Below are 6,487 nucleotides of genomic sequence, written 5' to 3'. Positions count from 1 at the left end.
ACTTTTTAGCTGAAATTCTTTCACTGGGACAGGATTGAAGGGCGAGGGCGAGTCTGCCGCTGATTGGCTGCTGCGAGAGCGAAGCCGGGCTCTGATTGGCTAGTGGAGGGCATAGAGGCGGGTAGGGGCCCACCTCACCTGCAAGGAAGCGAAAAGACGGCATTGAAGGTACCATAATGACAGAGAACAGGGAAACACGGGCAGCTACTGAGGTTTTACTCGTAGAAAACATACCTGCCTCTAGAAAATAAGACATTTTTTAAATAAAGGATGTTTGAATGCAATAATTTGATGCATGACTGCACACGTCCTCAGGGTTTCTTCTGATTTAACCTTTCCTCCCTCTAATTTTTCATAATGACTCGCCTGTGTGTGTTTCAGGTATTCTGGGAGCAGACAGAAGGCAGGGAGGAGCCCTGTCATTAGCTGATACAATGCCATTGTCCCCCTTAATGAACCCATTGTATAATGGAGAGCCCAATGTTTGGGATTACTCTGCCAGAACAAACAATGTGTGTGTGTGTCTGTCTCTCTCAGTGTGTGTGTGTGTGTCTCACACAATGCTGGAGTGCTGCACAACAATTTGTGACCACTGATCCTAAGTGCTCCTTTTTCTCTCTTTTTGTGTTGTGATCATTGTTGGTGATTGATACATGGAGGACTTTATTGATCCCAAACAACATAAAGAGAGTTTAAATGGCAGATTAGCAATTATAAAACTAAAAAAAACAAGTCTTAAACTACAGACTTGATGATATTATAAAGTGAAATGCAAAATTCTGTACTGATTATTAGAAAAAGACTACAACATCATATATAATGTCTCATGTTGGTATGGATCGTTGTTGTTATGGATGTGATCGGCGTTTGTTCATCTTCAGGAGCTTTTCACCACACAAAGTAACTATTTAGATCAATTCAGCAAAATAATGACCAAAAACATTAGAAAACTAAATACAGAGGGAATTTTCAATAGTGGAAAGTAACTAAGTACGCTGACTTGTTTTGATTATTTTGATTTTTGCTACTTTATACTTCTACTCCACTGCTCCTCAGAGGCAGATGTGCTTTTTATCCTACATTTGTTGGACAGCTGTAGTTACTACAGATTTTTTAAGATTGAGATCATACATAAAAACATGACAATTTTATAAAATACATGTATTGTTAAAGATTAAACCAATTGTTTGCAAACCTTTTGGCTGCGTAGTTAGAGTCGTCATGTTTTGGATGTTTATGAGTTATAAATGAGTTACATTTATTTTTTATTAACTCAAAATCTGAAACATAACGATTGAACCAAGTTTATAGGGGAAATGTCTCTCTGAAGGTGCAATATGTAAGCATTGTGGTTCAAAACATTCGTAACTTCGCTAAATTTATCAACAGAATGTGAAGGAATGACAGTTTTGACGTTAGACAAAATGACGTCTACGTACTGTGTTGTGAAGTATATTTAACATGCTAACCAGCTAGCCTCGTCCTGGTACAAAACATCACTTCCCCGTTGCTCTGAGCTCCCTGTCTGCACTGCTAGCTGCATGGCTAACTGAGCTAGCCTGCTAATGGCAGTTACAGTAGGCAGTTAGTGGTTACTCTGGTGATATGCTGTCCCCTATCTATTTTGAGTATGAATTCAACAGGTGACCAGTTCTTTCATATTGCATATATAAGACTCAAAGAGTGAGTAAGTAAGTAACATTTTATTTATATTGCACTTTTCTAAAAAAAAAAACAGGTTAAAAGGCTTTTCAAAAACAACAATATAAAATAAAAAAATGTCCAAGAGAACTGACAAATACCAAGCACAGAGCACAGAGCATATGAAAAACAAAAAGTCTTCCCCCACTGTTCTACTTCACTTCATTTCAAAGGGAAACAACATACAAGTTTGAACTACTTCTTTCACCACCACTGCATTTCACAGAGTCACACACAAATAATGAAGAAAAGACAAACACCCCTGCACTTGAATTTTCAGAAATGATTGGGGTGCAATAACCAAACTGGTTTGACGTCTTATGAATGTGTTTGCATGTCCAAATGCGGGCCTTTTGCTTATGAAAGCCTGCAGGTGTTGTTGTATGGAAATCTAAAAATTACGTTTCAGATTCAGTTTAACCGTCAGTGGTGATGTGTGTGTGTGTGTGTGTGTGTGTGTGTGTGTGTGTGTTTGTGTGTGTGTGTGTGTGTACGTGAGGAACAAGCATGTGTTTGCGTGTCCTGTGGATGATCACTATCCTCCCTTGTCTAATTTGTTTTACTGAGCACCTGGGCCTTTGCTGAGCTCTGTGTGTGTTTAAATGGAATTGCTAGATAAATACAGGTGGAGTCCTTTTCACCCAACAACACACAGACAGAGAGATGAACAGCAGAATGACAAAAGAGAAAGACCAAAAACCTCATTTAAAGTACGAGGGAAAAATAGACGAATAGCTGGTGTATTCCAAGCATAATTCTATTCAACTTTATTGCCACTTCTTCCCATGAACAAGGATAAATTAATGAGTGGGTCTCCTGGACACAGGCCCACAGGGTCACTGGGTCTATACCCAGAGTGTCTGTTTGAAATGTTCTTGTTGGAATCAAAAGGCTACAAAAAGACACCAAGCACCAGCAAAGATATGCTGAATGACAAAGACACAGATGTAAAACACCCGCAATGAGACACAAAACTACCACAAAGACATTCAAAACTAACGCCAAGAGATCCAAACCTACCACAAAGATGCAAAAGAGGCTCAAAACACCTACAGAGACACAAGACTACTGTAAAGAGACACAAATGTACCACAAAGAGATGTACAGAACTTGTACAGAACTAGCACAAGAGATACAAAACTACCACAGATAGATGCAAAACTACCACAAAGAGATGCAAAAACTACCATAAAAAGATGCAGAACTACCACAAAGAGATACAAAACTACCACAAAGATACATAACTACCACAGAGAGATACAAAACTACCACAAGAGATGCAAAGAGATACAAAACTACCACAAAGAGATACAAAACTACCACAAAGAGATGCAAAACTACCACAAAGAGATACAAGACTACCACAATGAGATACAAACTACCACAACGAGATACAAAACTAGCACAAGGAGATGCAAAACTACCACAAAGAGATGCAACACTACCATAAAAAGATGCAGAACCTACCACAGAGATACACAACAACTACAAAGAGATACAAACTACCACAAAGAGATGCAAAACTACCACATAGAGATACAAGACTACCACAAGGAGATGCAAACTACCACAAGGAGATGCAAAACTACCACAAAGAGATATGCGACCGCCACAAAGAGATACAAACTACCACAAAGAGATGCAAAACTACCACAAAGAGATACAAAACTACCACAAAGAGATGCAAAACTACCACAAAGAGATACAAGACTACCACAATGAGATACAAACTACCACAACGAGATACAAAACTAGCACAAGGAGATGCAAAACTACCACAAAGAGATGCAACACTACCATAAAAAGATGCAGAACCTACCACAGAGATACACAACAACTACAAAGAGATACAAACTACCACAAAGAGATGCAAAACTACCACATAGAGATACAAGACTACCACAAGGAGATGCAAACTACCACAAGGAGATGCAAAACTACCACAAAGAGATATGCGACCGCCACAAAGAGATACAAACTACCACAAAGAGATGCAAAACTACCACAAAGAGATACAAAACTACCACAAAGAGATGCAAAACTACCACAAAGAGATACAAGACTACCACAATGAGATACAAACTACCACAACGAGATACAAAACTAGCACAAGGAGATGCAAAACTACCACAAAGAGATGCAACACTACCATAAAAAGATGCAGAACCTACCACAGAGATACACAACAACTACAAAGAGATACAAACTACCACAAAGAGATGCAAAACTACCACAAAGAGATACAAGACTACCACAAGGAGATGCAAACTACCACAAGGAGATGCAAAAGTACCACAAAGAGATACACGACCGCCACAAAGAGATACAAACTACCACAAAGAGATGCAAAACTACCACAATGAGATGCAAAACTACCACAAGGAGATGCAAAACTACCACAGAGATACATAACTACCACAGAGAGATACAAAACTACCACAAGAGATGCAAAACTACCACAACGAGATGCAAAACTACCACAACGAGATACAAAACTACCACAACGAGATACAAAACTACCACGAAGAGATACAAAACTACCACAAAGAGCTACAAAACTACCACAGACAGATGCAAAACTACCACAAAGAGATGCAGCTCTAGCACAAAGAGAGAAGAGAGGTGTGGTAGTCTTGTATCTCTTTGTGGTAGTTTTGCATCTCCTTGTGGTAGTTTGTATCTTGTTGTGGTAGTCGTGTATCTCTTTGTGGTAGTTTTGCATCTCTTTGTGGTAGTTTTGTATCTCTTTGTGATAGTTTTGCATGTCTTGCATGTACCACGAAGAGATACAAAACTACCACAAGAGATGCAAAACTACCACGAAGAGATACAAAACTACCACAAGGAGATGCAAAAGTACCACAAAGAGATACAGCTCTAGCACAAAGAGATACACGACCGCCACAAAGAGATACAAACTACCACAAAGAGATGCAAAACTACCACAACAAGATACAAAACTACCACAACGAGATGCAAAACTACCACAAGAGATGCAAAACTACCACAAAGAGATGCAAAACTACCACAAAGAGATGCAAAACTACCACAAAGAGATACAAGACTACCACAACAAGATACAAACTACCACAAGGAGATGCAAAACTACCACAAAGAGATACAAACTACCACAATGAGATGCAAAACTACCACAAAGAGATGCAAAACTACCACAACGAGATACAAAACTACCACGAAGAGAAACAAAACTACCCCAAAGAGATACAAAACTACCACAAAGAGATGCAGCTCTAGCACAAAGAGAGAAGAGAGGCAAAAGTACCAACTAAAAGATACAAAACTACCACCAACAGATACAAATCTACCACAAAGAGATGCAAAACTAGATTCTAAACAACTGTGAATGACTTGACTGTAAAGGGGGTGCGTGGGGGCTTTTACGTGTCTGTGCCCAGGGGTGCGTTGTCTCCACATCTGTCCGAGTCAATTAATCATTAACTCTACTCAGAAAACAAGGTGAGACATATGTCTGGCTTGAACTAATCAAAATAATGGTTTTGTATAAGCTTATCTGTACCCTTCCCTAGATGACTTCTCCCAGCTGGAATGTCAGCCATGTGGAAGTATGACAGATGAAATAGTGTGAGGGCTACCGTACAAGCTGCCACAAGCAGGCATGGGCAAGACTGGAAAGTCAGGGGCCAAGAGCCACAGAATACCTTCCTCTGTGTGTGTGAGAGAGTGTGTGTGTCCCACAATGTGAGAGAGGTGAAAGATGTATCCTACATACCAGGAGTTTTTTTGCAGGGAGAAGCAGCTTGTCTGGACTTGGCCAGGATTAGGTGTCTGAGTCTACCTGTGTGAGTGCAGGAACTCACAGCTGTGGCAGAGCAGAGAGCTGTGGGGGATGTGTTGTCCTCCAGATGGACAGCAAGGATGGAGGATGAAGAGAGATGAAACAGGTAGATAACATGTAAGTGCCCACATTGTTAACAACGAAAATAGGTGTAAAATAAAATCTGAGGGGTCAAAAGATGTGTGAAGGTAGGAAAAGAAAGAAAAATATATTTCTGTTTTCCTTTTTTCAATGTTTTCTCATCACTTCTTCAAATGAAACAATCACAGGAGAAAGAACATCCCATTTTCTCTTGATATTCTCGTAACTAAAGACAGGCCACAAATAAACATTATTTAATTTCAAGGGTTCAGGATATCCTAAAAACGTGTTTTGTGGAGTATCATACCACGAACATGACTATATTTTGCACTTCCTTACACATTTCGGATTTAGATGTAGACCTGAGTTCCTCCTTTAATAGCATAAATTGAATATGTAATATGCTTACAAACAATATCATTCTCTTGACTCAAATTCGCCAACAGTCGCAGTTGCTCCAAATATCAGCGAGCTGCTGCTGTCCGTGAGCTTAGCGAGTGCTGTCACCACTTTCACAATCAGCCTCTGTCCGACCGGCTTATGTGTGCCCGACAACAGGCCTCACCTCTCCTCCTTCAGTTGCACTCCGCGTGTGTCTCTGTGTGTGTGTGTGTGTGGAGGTAAGAAATTAACTTTTTTCCCCCTGAAGGCAGGGTATGCCCTCCTGATGTGATTTCTCGGGGGAAATATCAGCGCCAGTTTTAAAGGATAAGATCACTCAATTATGAAAATTCAGTCATTATCTACTCACCCCCATGCTGATGGAAAGTCGGTAGAAGTTTCGTAGTCCACAAAACATTTCTGGAGCTTCACAGCCAAACAGCTTTGCAGCATTCTGAAGTAGATGGGGACTTGTTTCAAAATGTGAAAAAAAAACAACTTTAAAAA

This window comes from Pagrus major, chromosome 3, assembly GCF_040436345.1.
Source record: "Pagrus major chromosome 3, Pma_NU_1.0".
In the NCBI taxonomy this organism is placed as follows: Eukaryota; Metazoa; Chordata; class Actinopteri; order Spariformes; family Sparidae; genus Pagrus; species Pagrus major.
The sequence above is the reverse complement of the archived record's forward strand: the minus strand, read 5'-3'. Positions refer to the sequence as shown.